Genomic DNA, 21,858 nt, shown 5'->3' with positions numbered 1-21,858 from the left:
CTGTCAAATGCAGCAAATGTACATGCATCACTTTGAATTTAACTTTATAGTCTCCATTAATAGTCAAATTCTGTAACCTTATGCAGATAAAACTAATGAAAGCAAGCACTAGTACTTCTTTGCAGATTATACAATCTAATTTTTAAATTGATTTTTAAAAGTTTGAATTTAAATCTTCATTCATATCTAACCATAACTTCTATGGGCTACTGTTCCATCACTGATTAACCCTTCTGTTTACTTCCAAAGTCCTGCCTATTCCTTTAGTTACTTGTATGACAACTGTCCAGCTTACATTGTAAGGGTTTTCACGTCAGGGACATATGTAATGTATACATTATATAATGGGCTGAGCATGCCTATGATCATTCAAGAAATAATGGTAGAGTAAACAGGGATGGAATTTCCCAAAAAGGTAGGAGGGGTGCATCTCTAAATTGGTGTCTCCCTTCAGTGAAATCAATATGGGATCTTTTATTCTAACACTGCGGGTCATGGAAGAATGTTGTGGCAGGAGAGTGATCTCTAACATCGCCTGGTTATAGTTTTGAGAGCAGGGCAGGAAGGAACAGAACTGGGGAGTAACTGTTCTACATTGCGTGGTCTCCTCCAAACCTAGTGGTATTTCAGCCAGAAATCATTCTGAGTTTAATACTTATAGCAGCAGCATTTACTTCCACTTCACATTGTCCACACACCACAAAGGGGAACCAGGATGCAAGACTCTGATCGTACTCCGACTGAGGTGAAAAACAAAGTTAAAGGGCTAGATCCTGCTCCCAATTATCAGCAAACGTATCTCAGCCACCCTATTCACCCCCACCCAACGTACATCACAACTTTAAAGGTCATTGTGATGTTTCACTCCATATTCTTTATAAACATATGCTTATGATATGAATGACATAACTGAGATATACTTTATGCAAGATGGCTCATGTAATATCATTGGAAAGGTTATGATATGTGATTGGTTACTGGAAAGTTTACTAAATGTGATTATCCGATTTGTATGCCTATATCATTTTTGTATCTGAAGTTAGGAATATTGATCATGTATCTGCATTTCAAATGTGTTACTTTGGGTGTCACCCCCAACTAGCCCTTCAGGTAGAACAATGGAAAAGCCGGAGAGGGCTAATGGCCCATTAGCAAGGACAATGGACTGTGAAAGAGCTTAGTCTTCCTGTGGCCACTCCAGGCAGCCTATGAGTAATGACTGCCACAGCCCTGCAGAGACATGGGTCTGAGTCACCTGGTACTGGACCCACCCCTTGGGATGCCAGTGTTCTTCCACTGGGAGACAAAGGGTTCCTGCAACATACAAGAGCTATATATGGCAGGGGAGTGACATCATCTGGATTCTCCTCTACCTCCCCACCCAAAGAGGCACTGAAAAACACCTGGAAGCAAGAACTGAACTGGGGCCCAAGCTGGAAGGGTGTCTAGCTTGTGAGTAACGATACCTGAGGTCTCAAGCTGGAGACCTGTGTAGCTGCCTTTCAAGACTTTTTGTAATCTGCCTGCAACAAGATCTAGGGTGAGAAACTACTATTTGTAACCAATTTCTTTGCATGTTGGTTTTATTTGTTTAGTAATCTACTTTTTTCTCTCTGTTATCTCTTATATTCACTTAAAATCCACCTTTTGTAGATAATAAACTGTGACAGGGTCAGGCAGATGGCTACAGAGGAGTGATTTTTTTTTCTATTTTAAACAAAATGTTTTATTAACTTCTGTAGCAAAAGTTTAGTGAAATAGGCCAAATCCCATGTCATCCTCAGATTTCTCAGACTCCTCCTTCTGTTCTTTCTTCTCCTCAGCAGGAGCAGCAGAACCTGTTCCAGCTGAGACTGCTACAGCTCCACCAGCTGGCATGCTGGCAAGTTTGCTGTTACCCTGAGCAATGACATCCTCTATATTTTTTCCGTTCAGTTCACCAATAACCTTATTCAGATGTTCATCCGTCTCAATGTCTACACCGTTGAGAATCTTCTTCAAGTCCTTTGAAGTGGGGGACTTGTTGCCCCCAAGGATGGCCAGAAGAGTGATATATCTGCCTTCTATTAGCCCCAGGAGTGAGGTCAAAGGGTCATTTGACCCTGTCCCTGTTCTTTTATTAGTTGTCCCCCGTAATTTTTTGGTCTCCAGGTCCTGTGGACCCCCCCTTAGGCTGGGGGGGATCCTTTAGCACTTCCTGGATCCCAATAGGATTACCCCCAGATTAAGCAGGTTCCTTTCCCCTGGGTAAGGTAACAGGAGCAGTTCCAGGAATCAGGAACTTGCTGAAACCAATTAAGGCAGGCAAATTAGGACACCTGGAGCCAATTAAGAAGCTGCTAGAATCCATTAAGACAGGCTGGCTAATCAGGACCTCACTTCAGTCAGTGACGGGTGCGCAAGGAGCTGAGAGTGAGAGGGTGTGCTGCTGGAGGACTGAGGAGTACAAACGCTGTCTGACATCAGGAGGAAGGTCCTGTGGTGAGGATAAAGAAGGTGTTGGGAGGAGGCCATGGGGAAGTAGCCCAGGGCGCTGTAGCTGTCACACAGTTGTTACAAGAAACTCTGTAGACAGCTGTGATCCACAGGGCCCTGGGCTGGAAAGCGGACTAGAGGGTGGGACTGGGTTCCCCCTATTCCCCTGCCCCCTACTGGATCTAAGGGGAGTTGACCTGGACTGTGGCTCCCACCAGAGGGATGGTCTCTGGCTTGTCCCCCGACCCACTAGGTGGATCAGCAGAGACTGCAGGGATTGTTCTTCTTCCTTTTCCCCATGCTGGCCAGTGATGAGGTTAACCGAACGGCAGGTGTGAGCCAGTAGCAAAAATGGCCAAAAGGAGGGCTGCCATGAAACTCTGAAGGGAGCAAATCTGCCAATAAGTGCAGGACCCACCAAGGCAGAGGAGGAACTTTGTCACAAAACATTTTTCTTGTTTATAATATAACCCAGTTTATGCAATTCATAATTGGGGGGGTGGGGTGGGAGAAGAGGCTGTGCATACCTTCCTCCACATTGAGGGAGGAGGTGGAGTTCATAATATACATTTGGGTCTGCACTCCAAGGGAGGTGGACACCTGCATGCTGGGGCAAGTCTCTTAAGCTGAATCTTCCCGGAGTTGATCTCAGTGTCAGTTTTGTTCTGCAGTTGGGTGTGTCCCTGCCTGTGTGTTTGCTGGAGGAAGCTTAATAGCCTAGCTCAGCAAGACAGGTAAAAAGGGTACCCAAGCTGTCATAAGAGGCAGGTTCAGTGATATCTTAGCACATCAGGTGGCGCCTTAAGGGGTCCAACCCGTCACAGTCATATATGGAGAAAAGCCTACCTCTCAGTCTACACACCATGGATTTCAGAGGCCACAGGTAGCAGTGGAAGAGTCTGAAAATAAATATGCATCTTGCAACACATTCTAAATTTGTGACTAAGTTCCTTACAGATATTTCTAGCACAAACACAATATCAAGGTGGCCCTGATTCCATCTCAAGTTAACTTCATTTTTGGATGGCTTAAGTGTGCCTGATGTATGCAGGTGCGATAGCAGTCTGAAAGGGAGATATGGCCTCAGGTAACTTGGACCAAGGCAGTTTAGAATTCTGCAGAGAGTAAGCAGCTCCTTGAGTTTCACCTGGAAATGGATTACACAGTGTGGAAAACTAGCATAATATCTCTCACTGATCTGCTTCACTCAGAAGACAGATGCATTTTGTATAAGGCAAAAACTTCAAAATTAGCCCCAAGGAGAATGTTTTGCAGTAGTGTAGCTTGGAAAAAACAAAGACATGGATAACTATGGTCCACTTCTGAGAGGCATACTTTCCTAGCCAAACCCATATGTTAAAAGCATTATTTTCCACAGAAGAAACGAGTGTCTACGATCAATGATTAAACTAGTAAGAAACCAAAATGTCACTGTGATAATAGGCAGGCAGATGAATACATGGGAAGAGTTGTTTATAGGCTTCACCAGATACTCAAAATGCTCATTACAGAGACAAGGTGGATGAGGAAATATTTTTTATTTCTGTTGGTGAAAAAGACAAGCTTTCAGGCTACACAGATATAAACTGGATATAAACTATTCAGGAAGGACAGGCAGGGCAGAAAAGGTGGTGGAGTTGCATTGTATGTAAGAGAGCAGTATGACTGCTCAGAGCTCCGGTATGAAACTGCAGAAAAACCTGAGAGTCTCTGGATTAAGTTCAGAAGTGTGAGCAACAAGGGTGATGTCGTGGTGGGAGTCTGCTATAGACCACCAGACCAGGGGGATGAGGTGGATGAGGCTTTCTTCCGGCAACTAACAGAAGTTACTAGATCACAGGTCCTGGTTCTCATGGGAGACTTTAATCACCCTGATATCTGCTGGGAGAGCAATACAGTGGTGCACAGACAATCCAGGAAGTTTTTGGAAAGTGTAGGGGAAAATTTCCTGGTGCAAGTGCTGGAGGAACCAACTAGGGGCAGAGCTCTTCTTGACCTACTGCTCACAAACCAGGAAGAATTAGTAGGGGAAGCAAAAGTAGATGGGAACCTGGGAGGCAGTGACCATGAGATGGTCGAGTTCAGGATCCTGACACAAGGAAGAAAGGAGCGCAGCAGAATATGGACCCTGGACTTCAGAAAAACATACTTTGACTCCCTCAGGGAACAGATGGGCAGGATCCCCTGGGAGAATAACATGAGGGGCAAAGGAGTCCAGGAGAGCTGGCTGTATTTTAAAGAATCCTTATTGAGGTTGCAGGAACAAACCATCCCGATGTGTAGAAAGAATAGTAAATATGGCAGGCGACCAGCTTGTCTTAACAGTGAAATTCTTGCTGAACACAAAAAAGAAGCTTACAAGAAGTGGAAGATTGGACAAATGCCCAGGGAGGAGTATAAAAATATTGCTCAGGCATGCAGGAGTGAAATCAGGAAGGCCAAATCACACTTGGAGTTGCAGCTAGCAAGAGATGTTAAGAGTAACAAGAAGGGTTTCTTCAGGTATGTTAGAAACAAGAAGAAAGTCAAGGAAAGTGTGGGCCCCTTACTGAATGAGGGAGGCAACCGAGTGACAGAGGATTTTGAAAAAGCTAATGTACTCAATGCTTTTTTTGCCTCTGTCTTCACGAACCAGGTCAGCTCCCAGACTGCTGCACTGGGCAGCACAGCATGGGGCGGAGGTGACCAGCCCTCTGTGGAGAAAGAAGTGGTTCGGGACTATCTAGAAAAGCTGGATGAGCACAAATCCATGGGGCCGGATGCGCTGCATCCGAGGGTGCTAAAGGAGTTGGCAGATGTGATTGCAGAGCCATTAGCCACTATCTTTGAAAACTCATGGCGATCGGGGGAGGTCCCGGATGACTGGAAAAAAGCTAATGTAGTGCCCATCTTTAAAAAAGGGAAGGAGGAGGATCCGGAGAACTACAGGCCAGTCAGCCTCACCTCAGTCCCTGGAAAAATCATGGAGCAGGTCCTCAAGGAATCAATTCTGAAGCACATAAAGGAGAGGAAAGTGATCAGGAACAGTCAGCATGGATTCACCAAGGGCAAGTCATGCCTGACTAACCTAATTTCCTTCCATGATGAGATAACTGGGTCTGTGGATGAGGGGAAAGCAGTGGATGTGTTATTCCTTGACTTTAGCAAAGCTTTTGATACGGTCTTCCACAGTATTCTTGCTGGCAAGTGAATGAATTATGGGCTGGATGAATGGACTATAAGGAGGATAGAAAGCTGGCTAGATCGTTGGGCTCAACGGGTAGTGATCAATGGCTCCATGTCTAGTTGGCAGCCGGTATCAAGTGGAGTGCCCCAAGGGTCGTTCCTGGGGCCGGTTTTGTTCGATATCTTCATTAATGACCTGGAGGATGTGGTGGACTGCACTCTCAGCAAGTTTGACACTAAACTGGGAGGAGTAGTAGATGCGCTGGAGGGTAGGGATAGGATACAGAGGGACTTAGACAAATTAGAGGATTGGACCAAAAGAAACCTGATGAGGTTCAACAAGGATAAGTGCAGGACTCTGCAATTAGGACGGAAGAATCCCATGCACTGCTACAGACTAGGGACCGAATGGCTAGGCAGCAGTTCTGCAGAAAAGAACCCAGGGGTTACAGTGGACAAGAAGCTGGATATGAGTCGATAGTGTGCCCTTGTTGCCAATAAGGCTAATGGCATTTTGGGCTGTATAAATAGGGGCATTGCCAGCAGATCGAGGGATGTGATCATTCCCCTCTATTAGGCATTGGTGAGGCCTCATCTGGAGTACTGTGTCCAGTTTTGGGCCCCACACTACAAGAAGGATGTGGAAAAATTGGAAAGAGTCCAGTGGAGGGCAACAAAAATGATTAGGTGGCTGGAACACATGACTTATCAGAAGAGGCTGAGGGAACGGGGATTGTTTAGTCTGCAGAAGAGAAGAATGAGGGGGGATTTGATAGCTGCTTTCAACTACCTGAAAGGGGGTTCCAAAGAGGATGGATCTAGACTGTTCTCAGTGGTAGCAGATGACAGAACAAGGAGTAATGGTCTCAAGTTGCAGTGGGGGAGGTTTATGTTGGATATTAGGAAACTATTTCACTAGGAGGGTGGTGAAGCACTGGAATGAGTTACCTAGGGAGGTGGTGGAATCTTTCCTTAGGGGTTTTTAAGGCCTGGCTTGACAAAGCCCTGGCTGGGATGATTTAGTTGGGAATTGGTCCTGCTTTGAGCAGGGGGTTGGACTAGATGATCTACTGAGGTTCATTGCAACCCTGGTATTCTATGATTCAGAGCTCTTCTGAAGAAGAAAGTAGTAATGACCTGAAGAAGCGCTCTGGCTAGCTCAAAAGCTTGTCTCTTTCACCAATGGGAGTTAGTCTAATAAAAGATATTACCTCACCCAGCTTGTCTCTCTCATATTGTGGGATCAACATGGCAACCACAGTACTACCTCTTAAGATGACCTAAGTCTTTTTTAAATTGAGTTTTAGCCCAGTAGCTTTCATCAGTTCCCGAAACGGTGCTTGACTTTGGGAGGGTACAGAGAAGGGTATACCTGGGTTTTATAAACAGGAGCTGTTGGGCTTGATTCACAGGATACTGGCACAGAATTACAGACTTCCCACAATCTCTTGTCCAACAGGAGGGTGGAACTGGTTGCGGTGGGGGCAGGCAGGGCCAGATTTACACCTTACGTGCCCCTACGTACAGCATCTTCAGGCCCCCACCCCTGCCTACATCTGACCTTCATGTTGCACAGTTTTAGAGAGGTAAGGTGCCCTTAGAACACCAGTGTCCTTAGACACATGCCTACTGTGCATAATTGGAATCTCTCCCTGGGGGCAGGTACTGGGCTCTAAAAGATTCACAGATTACTTTGATTCAATTCTTCTGAGCACCTTCAACTGGCAACCTGAGAGGAAATCAGAAGTCACACTTCCCTAACAAAGTGTTGTGGCGATACCACTGTCTGCCCTTTCCCTGTGGTGGAGCCTTGCTCGGGCATTCTTCCATTGGGGTATACATTGGTGTACAGATTGTACCCTCCTGTTCCCAGATGGGTGATTCAAGCCTTTAGAATTTATCATGCTCAGTCATAGATACTATGGTGGTACATAGAGAAAGCTTGAATATATTTACATTTTCTTTTATGAAAAAAACCCTGTTAGATATTTTTGACCTTGAGAGCTGAAGAAAACAGATGTCATGATAATAGGGAGTGCTACTGTCTGGCTGAGCCATTGTGTAGGATCAGAAAGACAATGGAACAAAACACTAAATGGAAATGGTGAAATCATGGATGAGCAAATTCTGCTCACCTTGTTTATACAAGTGTCCCATTGACTACAATGGTCTATTTATGTTAATGGGACTACTGGTGTGAGTCATGAAAACAGAATAAAAATCTTACTACTATTGCTACTATTAGTCTCTGCAGGTGCTAAAGAAAATCAAATACCCATAACTGGACCAGTGTCCAGCGTATGGGAGAACAAGATGATCATGTAGTGGTAAATAAAGTGTGTCTTCTTCTTTTACTTTACCAAATGAATGCCTTATAACTTTGAACAAGTTCTCCGCACACAGCCTGATCTGGTTATAGTAGCACACTTTCAGTGGTAACCTTAAATCTCTGTCTGCACTAATATTGCATTGAATCAGTATCAAGCTAATTCAGGCCTTTACAATTTTTGAAACATATTCTTGAAAAATGAACTGTAACTTAGTAACCTGAAGGTGAACATCAGGCTTATCCACATCTAGTCAGGTTCATTCAAGAAGTTGACTTGAAACTGCAACTAGTTGGCGTCTGATGAAGTGGGCATTCACCCACGAAAGCTTATGCTCCAATACTTCTGTTAGTCTTAAAGGTGCCACAGGACCCTCTGTTGCTTTTTACAGATTCAGACTAACACGGCTACCCCTCTGATACCTGCAATTAGTTTGTTAATCCCTTCCCTTCTACATGCTCTTTTGTTGTCTTACACAGAGGTCTGATTTATTTTAGCTGGATGTACTTAAACTGTTCAGCAGCAGCCATATGTCTAGATAGATACCACAGCAGTGGAGTGGGTGTTGTATAAAAATCCAAGTAGAATAATTGTGAAGATGAGACAATAAGGACAAGAAATTTCATAGAAATAGCCACTACCACATCTACTGTGGAAACAGAGTTTTAGCCCCAAACAATGGCCTGGTGTTTAAAGCACAGGACTAGGAGGCAGTTGGTCTGGTTTTGTTGCTGGTTCTTCTGTAGACTTCTTGTGTGATGTTGCTAAGTCACTTGACAACTTTTCCTGTGAATAAAAGGGTGATAATAATGCTGATCAAGTATCAAGGGGTAGCCGTGTTAATCTGTAGCTACAAAAACAACGAGGAGTCCAGTGGCACCTTAAAGACTAACAGATTAATTTGAGCATAAGCTTTCGTGGGTAAAAAACCCACTTCTTCAGATGCATGAAGTGAAAATTACAGATTCAGGCATAAATATACTGACACATGAAGAGAAGGGAGTTACCTTACAAACTTACAAAATAATGCTGATGTATCTCATGGAAGTGCTATGAAGATTAATTGAGCTCCTCAAATGGAAGGTATTGCTGAAGTGCAAAGTATTATCTATATACAGCAGACAAATACTTGCTCTAAGTAGCACTGACTGTTAATTACCTGCAAAACTGTGTTTGGAAAACATTTGATCTGAAACTTAGTAGATAAGATTGTGGGTTAGTTTCTTTCCCCATCCTTTTTCCTATTCTTCATCCCCTCACTTACTCTAAAGCACAGCAATTTTTAATGCAAACCTTAATTTTTTGCATAACTAAATTAATTTTTAATTAGATTGGATATTGACCTTGTGACTGTTCTGTACTTTAATAATCTTTGCATGTAATCTGCTAAACATTCATAAAAGTCATGTAGGTGATACAACACAGATTAATTTAGAGAGTTCTATGAATGGGGTGATGAAAGTTCAAATGTGTAAAGTGTGGTTTAATCATCAAATTAGGTTGAGTGTTAAGACAAGTACCTTAGTGAGTGTAGGGAAAAGTTGTTATGTTGAGAGTATTATTAGACAATTGAATATTTCAGTAAATATTTGATTTTAGTATTTGGGATAATTTATTTCATTTATCTGTAGGTTTTGAATTTGACTAGTGATTTTTGGGTGCCTCAGTCTTAGGGTACCCAATTTTGGATTTCTTAAGGGGGCAACATTTTCTGAAAACCCGATACCTTAAAAGAAAAAAAACTGACTGCTAGTGGCAGACATACCTATTGAAGAGGTAAAATGCTTCAGCCCACTCCTATTTACAGATAAATATGGTAGGTTTGACTATCTGAGGACCAATTGTAGTTTGGCTCAATATAAATTTAAAGTAGATTGTATTAATTCATATTAATACAACATTTTCCAAACACTTATAAAGGTGTACATCCAATGCCCCAAATCTAGAAGAAGTCTTGCAAAATACAGTTTAATTTAATAAAACATTTCCAAGAGGAAACCCAAAGCAATATGATAGGTAAAGAGATGTGGAAGTTGGTGATCTTCTTGAAGTTAGGCTTTTTTTTTTCCCCCTCAGCAGGCTGCCCATGGCCCTAATTCAGCAAGATATTTTAGCAGGTTTGTAACATTAGGCACATGAATAGTCTCATTTAAGTCAATGGGACTACTTGTGCTGAAGTGCATTGTTGAATCAGAGTCCACATCCAGTAAAGTGTAAAAATCTAGACAGCCATACCTGCATATTGCCACTCAACTGGCAGAGTGGAGTGGCATTTAATACAATTGTTGTGTACTGCTTGCATAGGCATCCACAAGAATACCACCACCCTTTCGACCACAGAACTATATCTGTTCTGTTGCCAAGCCAGCCTCTGTAGATGCAGGACAGAAAAACAATTTACCCCATTATTTACCTCTTTTGGAGGCTGAAAAAGTTGTGGGCAGGAAGCAACTACGAACTTCTAATTGTTAGTAATACCCCTACTTGAAAGGGGTAAACATGAAGGAGGAGGAAAAAAATATTTGTTTTGGTCTAAGGTGTACAAATGTGAAGTTAAGGAAAGGAAATTTAGAGTGAACATCAAGGAAAATATCCCAATGTATAAATCTCAGATGAAAGTGCATTTTCCATCCTAGTTATTTTTCCATATCTGAAAGTATAACAATATCCACTTTTCAGTATGGAACACTGAAGAGTCCTTCTTCCATCAGGCATAGAAAAATATAGAAACTAGCATACTTCCAACAATACTGAAAGACCAGACCTATAGAAATTATTGTTCAGAACTCTATAATATGATGTTGAAAATGAAGAAACACTTTTCATGGACTGTACACATTCTACTACCACCTCTGCAAAGAATTATTCCTCCAAATTAATACTGAGGCTTTTCATTATCCAATCAAAGGTGTTCTATCAATAATGCATTGTATATAGAAGCTTTTTGTGTTGAAACACTCCTTACATAATAGTCACTGAAGTACAATATTTCTTTAGCAGTTTCTATTCATTCTTGTGAGTCTCTAAAATTGTTTTGTTGTCGCTCAGATCTCACTGGATACTGAAGTTTTCTAAGTGATCCTTGAGACTTCTGGAAATTATACAGGATGGCAGACATATCAGAGCAGTTCTTTAAAGAATTTTACAAAGAATTATAGTGTTAAAACAGCTGCCTTGGATTTCTTACAACACTGCATAGCCCTCAATCTGATAATACAAAAGACCTCAGTGTATATCACTGGAACAGATACATTTCCACTTTTAAAATTGGGAGGGATATATCACGTAGGCACTTTAATTGAGTTACAATTTCCCAGGATGTCCAGGAAGTCCCTGCCTGAGCCTAGGTTATTTAGGGAATCTTATTAGGTTTGTTTTTTCCCTGAAATGTGGTTAAACACCAGGGTCCAGTTGGAGAACTGAGTGGCAGTCAATGTATAGATTTTTAACTCATGAAAGGATTCCTTGCCCATGTCTCTCCATTATGCGGTAATTGTACAGTTGTTCTCATCCCCCAGAGAAAGTGAGAAAAGGCTTATATTTTAGTTAGCACCACTGAAAACTAGACTGGGCTAGTATCGAACAATATTCTATATAGGAAATCCTGCATTGGCAAGGGAATAAACAAGATGATCTTTCCTCTCTACAGGTCTGATCCAGAGGCTGTCAATATGAGCCTTCTTATTGACTTCAATGGACTTTGGATCAGGCTCTATTACTTGTATAATTATCTAATATTTTAAATGTTTCTCTACTCAGAGTTTGGTCTTTGTCCTTAAAGTAGTTGTTTGTTTAGACTTGTTTTAGACAGTACCTGTGCCCTATGATACCCTATATTACGTTTTAAGGGGAAAATATCTTCATCATATTTATTTTCCCTTGTATCTGAAAGTGTAATAATATCCACTTTAAGCAACTGAACACTGAAGAGTCCTTCTTTCATCAGGCATAGCAAAATATAGAAAGTAGAATACTTCCAACAATACTGAAAGTTCAGAGCTATAGAAACTATTGTCCAGAACTCACTAATATAATGTGAAAATGAGGAAGAGCTTTTCATTGACTGTACACATTCTGCTCCCTTTTCTGAACAAGAATTATTCCTCCAAATTAATACTGAGGCTTTTCATTATCCAAGCAAAGGTGTTCTATCAATAATGCATTGCGTATGGAAGCCTCTTGTGTTGAAACACTCCTTATATAAGCCTCACGGAAGTACAGTACTTTAGCAGTATATTGCTGTTCTCATGAGTCCCAAAAAAAAATCATTCTGTTATAGTGCAGACTTCACTTGCTAACAATTTTCTAAATGATCCCTGAAACTTCTGAAAATTGTACAGAATGGAGAGCAAATCCGAACAGTTCTTTAAACCATTTTACAAAGCATTAGAGGGTTAATATAGCTGACTTGAATAGCTCACGAGATTGCTTTTGTTTTTTTTCCCTAAAGCTGCCCTGTTAGCTTTTGTAGTGACTCTCCTGCTCAGGGGCTTCTTTATAGGTTGCAATTTGGAAAAGATGAATAGCAGTTTATTTTTCAGAGTGCAACAACAAATGTAATTGCTTCTTAGTAAAATGACAGAGAACCATTAGACCTGTTTGCTTGTGAACGGAGATGTAATGATGAAAATTTCAGACACGCAGCTGCCACTTTCAGAAAGGTGAGTGATGGGAAAGAGGAGTTGGACTAGAAATAGTTCAGGTTGCTTAAGTTTGGCAAATAATAAGTAGTAATTATACACTATGGACTTGCTTATGGATCCATGATTATGCACTAGCCTAACCTGGACTTGAGTTAAAACAACCATGGAGCTACAGTAACTTATGCTTCTGAAGACTTATCATAGCAGAGAGGAGCTTCACCAAACCCATACCTCATGCCTGTCACAGCCCTATTACACTCAGCATGCCTCCAATGCCAGGAGTGGGGGAAGCAGTTGGCACAGGAGCGGTATCCCCTACCTTTACATAAGTGGGGAGTTCCCCTTCACTATAGGAATTCTCCATTACCCATTTACAGTCAAAATCAGCTCCTTTGCACTGCCTGAGGAGTACAAAGAGCTGGGGAGCAATGTGAGCTATATCTAATATTGATGGCACAACATTAAAGATTCCATCTTCAAGGTACTGAGCACTGTTGTGAAATGCTGATTGCCCCCACCTCTGACTTCAATGGGCATTGGAAGCTCTCAGCATCTTCCAGGACTGAACATTAAGGTTTCAGGGGAAATTTCTTTTTTCAATCCAAAAGACATATTTTGGAGGTCATATTTTAAATGATAGTACTCTGATAACATCCTATTAACTGGGAAAATTAGTAAAGGTGCATAGCTCTCACACTATCTGAAGCCTCTTACACTATCAGTATCATTGGAACAAATACATTTATTTTTGTTAAACTGGGAGGGATCTATCACTTGGGCACTTGGAGTCACTTACATTCCCACAGGATGTCCTTATCGTCCTTGTTTGAGCCCAGGTGATTTAGAAAATCCCAGTAGTTCTACCCCCATCCCCCCCCCCCAAATTCCTGAAACGTGCAGTTATACAACAGGGCACAATTGGAAAACTGAGTTTCAGTCAATGAATAAGTATCAGAGGGGTAGCCATGTTAGTCTGGATCTGTAAAAAGCAACAGAGAGTCCTGTGGCACCTTTAAGACTAACAGATGTATTGGAGCATAAGCCGACGAAGTGGGCATTCACCCACGACAGCTTATGCTCCAATACATCTGTTAGTCTTAAAGGTGCCACAGGACTCTGTTGCTTTTTAGTCAATGAATAGATCTTTATCCATTACAGGATTCCCTACCTATCTCTCTCTGGCCGTTTAGAACCTAATCATGCCCTGATTGTACAGTTTTTCTCATCTCAATTCACTTTTATGTAAGTATTATTTCACTATTACAACCCTTGGTGATACATGCTGATTCCAAAACCCAGTACTCAGTACCACAAATTAGGCACATGAGCAGGAACACAAGAAAGTATTTGTTTTTTTTCACTGTACTCTGTTTCCCCCCCCCCCCCCCCCAATTTGCATTGATTTAAATTTAACGCTGGGGTCAAATAGTCCTGTAAAACCGGCACCTGCTCTTGGAGGCGGAGGGGGAAGGGAGAAGATTGGGAAATGGTTTTGTACCATATTCATTACTTAATTCAATGTCTGCCAAAACCCAGACTTTGCTTGCAAGCTAGGGGCTAACACCAGATTCCTCACTTAATTTTAACTCTGTCAAAACCCAGTATCTGCACCCCTGAAGGGTGTTGACAGTTGAAGCATTCCCCCCCACCCCCCATTGTCTTGTAACTCTGCCGAGACCTAGCATCTGCTTGCACAGAGGTGTTGACAGTTTGAGCTTTAACACTTTCCCATTGTACAGTTACTCTGCCGAAATCTGGCATCTGCTCACACATAGAGGTGTTGACAGCATAAGTTAGTCTAAAACTATGTTCCTATGAGATTGGCAGACACAGGCGGACAATGGGTGTTGGGGAAGTTTTTTCCTCTCCTAATGCCAAGTCCTTGGGAGATAGGGAGGCAAGGTGGGATACTAAGAGTTGAACAATTCTCCCTTTATAAGCAAGTCTCTCAGAGATTGGCAGACAGTGTGTCACTGGGTTATGTGGAGAATTCACCCCTCAGAACAACAAGCATTGGTGTGATTTTGGTCACTAGTCTAGAACATCTGTCTCTGTCATATTACGGCCTCATCTCCTTGTCACAAGAATGTGATCTCAGGATAATGAGTGGCCAGTACACTGGAAGAACCTTTTAATGTCCAGCTATGCAGTTTGGGTGTAACCCAGTGTGAAATCATAGCCTTCCAGCAGAACTTTAAGGTCCTGCATTTCTCAAGGCTGAGTTAAATCTTTGCAGACACACTGGCACCCTGGGGTTGGTTGGAGGAAGAGAAACTTTTGTGATGGGGCCAGACCTCTTCTGGAATGTTACTGCTTCTAGCTAATAAATGGCAAACACACTGGAGGCAAGGGCTAGTTGTAAGATAAAGTCCCATCCTCTCTCTGAGTGTTGGGAATCAATGAAGAAACGAGAAGATGAGCAAACAATGACCAAATCCAGGATGAGAAACACCTTAGCTTGCGATTCAATAGATTTTACACATTTTGTTCTGGACTATGGTGCAGTGATACAGTTAAAGTTCAAGTCATAGCATAGGCCAAACATAAGAGAATAAAATAAATCAGCTTTCAAAGAACCAGATTCTGATACAGCTTACTTCAAAACAGTTCTATTGAAGTCCTGGGACCACTGGTGGAGTAAGGTGCTATTCAATATGAGTAAGGGTTTCAGAATCTGGTCCAAACTAATTAGAGAATATGATTAATATGCTATTGCAGGCCACTCCCTGGCAGCATCATACTGACATGGGTTCTCAGACATCACAGTGGTATAATAACCTGTATAGAAGAGTGAATAGAGTTAAAAACAAAAACAAAAACAAAAAACGAAGAAAACTTTTCCAGATGGAGCAGAAACATTAAGTGAAATAGAAACAAATATTCTCTCAGAAAACAAGGTAAAATAGCTTCAGCTGTGATAAGCTTCATGATCACATCAGCTAATCAAGGACACAGTAAAAATATCAGACAATTTTCACCATGTGTCCAGTCCATAGCTTCAAACCAGACAACAACTCTAAATATATTGTAAACAGCAACCTGATCAAATGAGCAAAAGAGAAAAACAAAAAAAAAATAGAACCAAAACAAAAAATTGAAATTAATTTTCTGGTGCTCTGAAAATTGAACTAAAATGCCGACTTCTGCATTAGCACTTCTGCACTTTGATATGAACAGTACATATAGCACTATTCAGAACAGATAATACCAGAAAGTTGAGGATGTTTATGGGCAAACATGATGTAAAAAAGAAATGCAAAGACAAAGTATCCCTTTTATATGACCCACTGCTGTAGTCAGTATTTCCAGTATATTTAAATAGAGTGTTTTATGTAGAAGCACCTGTATATATTTTGTTTTTTTACAATTGCCCAAAAGACTGCTAACTCCATGCTGTTCTATTGTATTCTTGTACAGTTCCACTTCATGTTTGTATCAGACAATTAGGGTGGTAATTACTGTAGTGCTATATTTGTAGAGATGGTTCAAGTGTTTCTAACTATCCGCTGCAACTTGAATGGTTACCTGGAAACCATGGTTGAAGTACATTAAATATCAGGAGTCTGCCTCTTTACATATGGAGATGTTGTTTTCCCATGCAACAGAAACTCACCAGCATTATTGAATGAGGGCATCAAGCAGCCAGACAAACTGTCATTTTGTTGTTCTCCTCTGGAATCTCTCCAATTTGTCCACATCTTTCCTGAAGTCCGGAGCCAGACACAGTACTCCAGCTGAGGCCTCCACTAGTGTGGAGTGAGACAATTCTCTCCCTTGTCTTGCGTGCAACACTTCTGTTAATACACCCCAGAACAATATTTGCTATTTTTTAAACTGCATCACATTGTTGAGTCATTTAATTTGAGATCCACTAGAACACTCAGATCCAGACCACAAGAATCCTAAAACAGGAAGAGACAGAGAAGACTGCTACCTAAGACAGAGAGACACTACTCACCCCATCATTCTATAGACTCTCTCTTTTCAGATTGAGTCTGATTGCACATTTTGCTACAAAACCCCCTAGCCTAGAGGTCTGCTCAGGTCTAATTTTAAAGCCCAACCTGGACCCAAACCTGACCAGTGCCCAAGAGGGTTTAGTCATTTTCAGATGTGACCTGAACCTATGTCAGTGCCACCACCTCAAGTTGGCTTGATGGGGGCTTCCCTCTCCACCCCACAAGTGCCTGCAATCCACCTTTGCATGCCTCCTACCTGTGGGATTGGCCTGACGGTAGCTGCGTGCTGCAGAGTGAGAGGCAGCTGCGTGCCCCATCCTCACCGGCTGCCAGATAGCTGCAGAGTGAGAGGTTTCACAGCTTGTCATCACACTGTCTCTACACCAGACACACAGCACAGCAAGGTGGTAGTGGCCAGCAAGAGTGGGGCACACAGCTGCCACTACTGTGACTCCAGGGGCAGGAGGAGGTGAATGGAGCTGACCTGACCCAAGCTCAAGTTGGTTGTGTCATTTGCAGACCCAACCTGACCAGACACTTTTTTTCAGGTCCTGTTAGGCTTGGGGTGGGGTATAGGGCTCTATTCTAGCCTGCAAGAAGGAGCAGGAAACTCCCCTACTCTTCAGGTGGTAGCTTGTAAATCCAGCACAGTCCTCATTACGCCACAGAGCTGAAAGCAGGAGTTTCTCAGCTGAGAGCATGTTGGAGATATATGGGAGATTTTGTCTATCTTTCCAGAGAGTGGAAATTGCAGGGTCTTCCATTATGAAAGTGCTAAAAAAGGGCAGACCTTGATTTTAATAAATTCATTTCTTTGTAGAAAGCAAATTTAGATTCAAAGATACCACATTAGTATTTATGGAGACTGGATGTCTCAGCACTTTGATAATGAGCTACAGAGCCTTGCAACTGAGGGTCACTAGTTTGAATCCTGCCCAGCTCAGCAATGATTTAAAAAGTTTTCCCTATCTAAAGGTCCAAACTCACAAACTAACCCCTAGGCTTTTCACTAAATTGTAAGTTCCAGGGGTCAAGGACTGTCTCTTACTAGGTATCGATATAGTGCCTAGCACAATGAGGCTCTGATCTCAGTGGGGTCCTGTAGTGACGGCTCCTGCATTAGGCGCCCAAAATCACCTTACACACTATAAGGATGTGTCTACACAACATATTTATTTCAGCAGAGTGTAGTGTAACACTCACATAGCCACCATAGTACAGGTATAAATAGTAGTGTACATGGTGAAACATGGCTTAGGCCAGTAAAGATACACCTGAAGAGTGTCAGTATGTACCTGAGTGCATATCCTACATGGCTCTCTACTCACCCAAGTTGTGCCTTCCCGATAGCTTGCTAACACAAGCACTCCCCTCTAGGCCTCGCAGTCATTCTATACGTTAGTGATTGGCACACTCCAACCCTTGAGCCCTCTAAGCATCCTTGTGGAGGGGGAGGGTCCAGTCACTGGTCAGCTGGACCCTCTCAGAATTCATCATTCCACTGCTTCCAAGAAAGAGTACACTCCAGCTCACCAGTTACACCTCAGATCACCACTCTGCTTAACACACAGCACTTAGCTATGTTTATTGTGACATCAAGTCTGTGCTTATTTAACGAAGTGTAGAGATTCAAGTAGTAGTAAATAGACATATTGGAAACAAATGGTTACATATAAAAATCATTAAAAGCATTGTAGAGTCTAGACTGAATTAATAAAACACTCACATCTAATAAAGTGTTGCTCACCCAAAATCCATTCAGAGCTTTACAATCAGGCTGGTTGTGAGCATTCTTTCTTGAGATAAGGACAGTGTCTGTTTGCCTCTAAGTGAAGGATTCAGTGTCTCTGAACTCCAACATATACCAGACCAATGCTTTGTATTTATTCATAACAGGACACCCCCTGTTGTTTATTTCTTCCTATAGATTTCACACAGTCTCTCAATTTGCTGTGTATGCAGATAGGCATACAATACACCAGGAATCAGCAACTTTTGGCACGCGGCCCATCAGGGAAATCCACTGGTGGGCCAGGATGGTTTGTTTACCTGCAGCGTCCACAGGGTCAGCCGATCGCAGCTCCCACTGCCCGTGGTTCGCCATTCCAGGCCAATGGGGGCTGCGAGAAGCGGCAGCCAGCACATTCCTTGGCCTACGCCACTTCCCGCAGCCCCCATTGGCCTGGAACAGCGAACCGCAGCCAGTGTGATCTGTGATTGGCCGAACCTGCAGACGCTGCGGTAAACAAACCTTTCCGGCCCGCCAGCAGATTTTCCTGATGGGCTGCATGCCAGAGATTGCCGATCCCTGCAATACACAAATGGTCAGACAGGGAAATAAATGTCAGTGCCTGTTAGGAACATTTCTGAGGTATGTCACCTTCTGGTGACTGTCCTCAACTCCAAGACCTTTAGAACATATATATGTTTTTAATTAGAGATACATAACTCCTTAAACAGCCCTTCATAATGTTTCAATGATTATAACTGCCAATGTGCTACTGGATATCAGTTTCAGAACTCATATAATAGAATCATCGAAGATTAGGGTTGGAAGAGACCTCAGGAGGTCATCTAGTCCAGTGGTTCTCAAACTAGGGCTGCCACTTGTTCAGGGAAAGCCCCTGGCAGGCAGGGCCTGTTTGTTTACCTGCTGCGTCCACAGGTTCAGCCGATCGCGGCTCCCACTGGCCATGGTTCGCCGCTCCAAGCAAATGGGGGTTGCAGGAAGCGGCCCGGGCCGAGGGACGTGCTGGCCACCCTTCCTGCAGCCCCCATTGGCCTGGAGCAGCAAACCACGGCCAGCGGGAGCCGCGATCAGCCAAACCTGCGGACACGGCAAGTAAACTGGCCTGGCCCGCCAGGGGCTTTCCCTGAACAAATGGTGACCCTAGTTTGAGAACCACTGATCTAGTCCAACCCCCTGCTCAAAGCAGGACCAATACCAACTAAATCATCCCAGTCAGGGCTTTGTCAAGCAGGGCCTTAAACTTTTAAGGACTGAGATTCCATCACCTCCCTAGGTAACCCATTCCAGTGCTTCACCACCGTCCTAATCACTTCCCTCGATCTGCTGGCAGTGCTCCTACTAATGCAGCCCAATATGCCGTTAGCCTTCTTGGCAACAAGGGCACACTGCTGACTCATATCCAGCTTCTCATCCACTGTAATCCCCAGGTCCTTTTCTGCAGAACTGCTGCTTAGCAAGTTGGTCCCCAACCTGTAGTGGTGCCTGGGATTCTTCCGTCCTAAGTACAGGACTCTGCACTTGTCCTTGTTGAACATCATCAGATTTCTCTTGGCCCAATCCTCCAATTTGTCTAGGTCACTCTGCATCGTACCCCTACCTTCCAGCGTATGTACCTCTTCCCCCAGCTTAGTGTCATCTGTGAACTTGCTGAGGGTGAAATCCATCCCATCATCCAGATCATTAATAAAGATGTTGAACAAAACTGGCCCCAGGACTGACCCCTGGGAAACTCCACTTGATACCGGCTGCCAACTAGATATCGAGCCATAGATCACTACCTGTCGAGCCTGACAATCTAGCCAAGTTTCTATCCACCTAATAGTCCATTCATCCAATCCATACTTTAACTTGTTGGCAAGAATACTGTGGGAGACCATATCAAAAGCTTTGCTAAAGTCAAGATATATCATGTCCACTGCTTTCCCCATATCCACAGAGCCAGTTATCTCATCATAGAAGGCAATCAGGTTGGTCAGGCATGACTTCCCCTTGGTGAATCCATGCTGACTGTTCCTGATCACCTTCCTCTCCTCCAAGTGCTTCAAAATGGTTTCCTTAAGGACCTGCTCCATGATTTTTCCAGGGACTGAGGTGAAGCTGACCGTTCTGTAGTTCCTCGGGTTCTCCTTCTTTCCTTTAGTGAACTATTATGCAGATATCAAACCCAGGGGATCTCTGTAAAACACAGGGAACCCCTCTGACAGTTGGCACCACAGAGTCCCTGAGTCACTAATATTCCTGGCATTAAAGAAACAATACATTCCTCCTCCAACACCTTACAAACCATCAAATGTGAATCATAAGCAAGGCTGGTAGATTGGAACAAGGACCTCAGGAGGGAAGGGATAGAAACTGGGACTGGAAGCTAGCAGGAAAGGAGAGAGAAACTGGGACTGGGAAGTAAAGGAGACAGGGAGTGGTAGCTGGGGACTGTGACTGGCTGGACAAGGAGACTAGGACTGGGTGCAGGGAACAGGATTGGGATCTGGAGGAGTCAGGGGAGGAAAGTAAGAGAGGGCTATCAGTTAGTAGGTGGGGATGGGAATGAAATGGACACTGGATGAGCCAGAGGGAGGCGAGCCTGAAACTGATTGGATAAGAAGACTGGGACTGAAAATTACAGGGGTGAGGGAAGACAGATCTGACTAAAGCTGGGTGCAGGGGTTGAACTGGAATGGGAAGTTGGGCAAAGAGACTGTGACATGGAGCTGGAGTGGAGTGGGATTGGGGGGAGGTAATGCTGATTTTGGATGAGGATCCCAGGGAGGAAGATTGGAACTGGGATCCAGTGTGGATGGAAAACCTGGTCAGGCATGAACCATGGAAGCTAGGGTAGGGGAGAGACAAATTGGTTGAAAAGACAAGAGGAAAGAACTGGGATTGGTTGGGCAAGGAGACAAGGAGCTGGGGGGCGGAAATGGAGAGAGGGTAAGAGGAAACAAACTGGAATGGGGAGTATGGAGGGGAGAGACTATGACTTGCTGGGCAAAAAAGACTGGGATGAGAAGCCTGAGGAGTGGAGACTGGAAGTGGGAGGCTGAGGAGAATGGAACTGAGATTAGGAGTTTGCAGGTATGGAAGAGACAGGAATGGGACAGAAATAGGTAACGACAAAGTGGTAACCCTTGGAGGGAAATGGGAATTCTTCTGCTGTCAGCCAATATCTGTGAAAGTCAAGGGAAAAAAGTTCCATCCACACAGGTGCTGACTTTTCATAGTTCCTGGGGGTGCTCGACCCCTGGCTACGCCTCAGGCCCTGCCCCCACTCCTCCCTCCCCCCCCCCCCCCAAGCCCCTACCCCCCACCCCATTCCGTCCCCTCCCCCGAGTGTGCTGCGTCCTTGCTCCTCCCTCCCAGCCTCCTGCATGCCACAAAACGGCTGTTTGCGGTAGGCGGAAGGCACAGGGAGAGAGTGGGAGGCACTGATCTGCAGGGCCCACTGGCGGGTGAGAGGTGCTGGGGGGAGAGGGAGGTGCTAAAAGGGAGGCTGCCGGTGGGTGCTCAGCACCCACCATTTTTTCTTCTTGGGTGCTCCAGCC

The 21,858-nt window shown here is 43.6% G+C and overlaps 1 pseudogene; it reads right to left on the bottom strand.

Moving 5' to 3' along the window:
• Window positions 1-1,749: 1,749 nt before the first annotated feature.
• LOC115271157 lies at window positions 1,750-16,886 on the bottom strand (annotated as a pseudogene).
• Between the last annotated feature and the right edge of the window lie 4,972 nt (window positions 16,887-21,858).

The sequence above is a fragment of the Terrapene carolina genome, unplaced genomic scaffold (assembly GCF_002925995.2).
Source record: "Terrapene carolina triunguis isolate 2854851 unplaced genomic scaffold, T_m_triunguis-2.0 Scaffold66, whole genome shotgun sequence".
Lineage (NCBI taxonomy): Eukaryota > Metazoa > Chordata > Testudines > Emydidae > Terrapene > Terrapene triunguis.
Note: the sequence above shows the minus strand (reverse complement) of the source record. Positions and strands in the feature narration are given on the sequence as shown.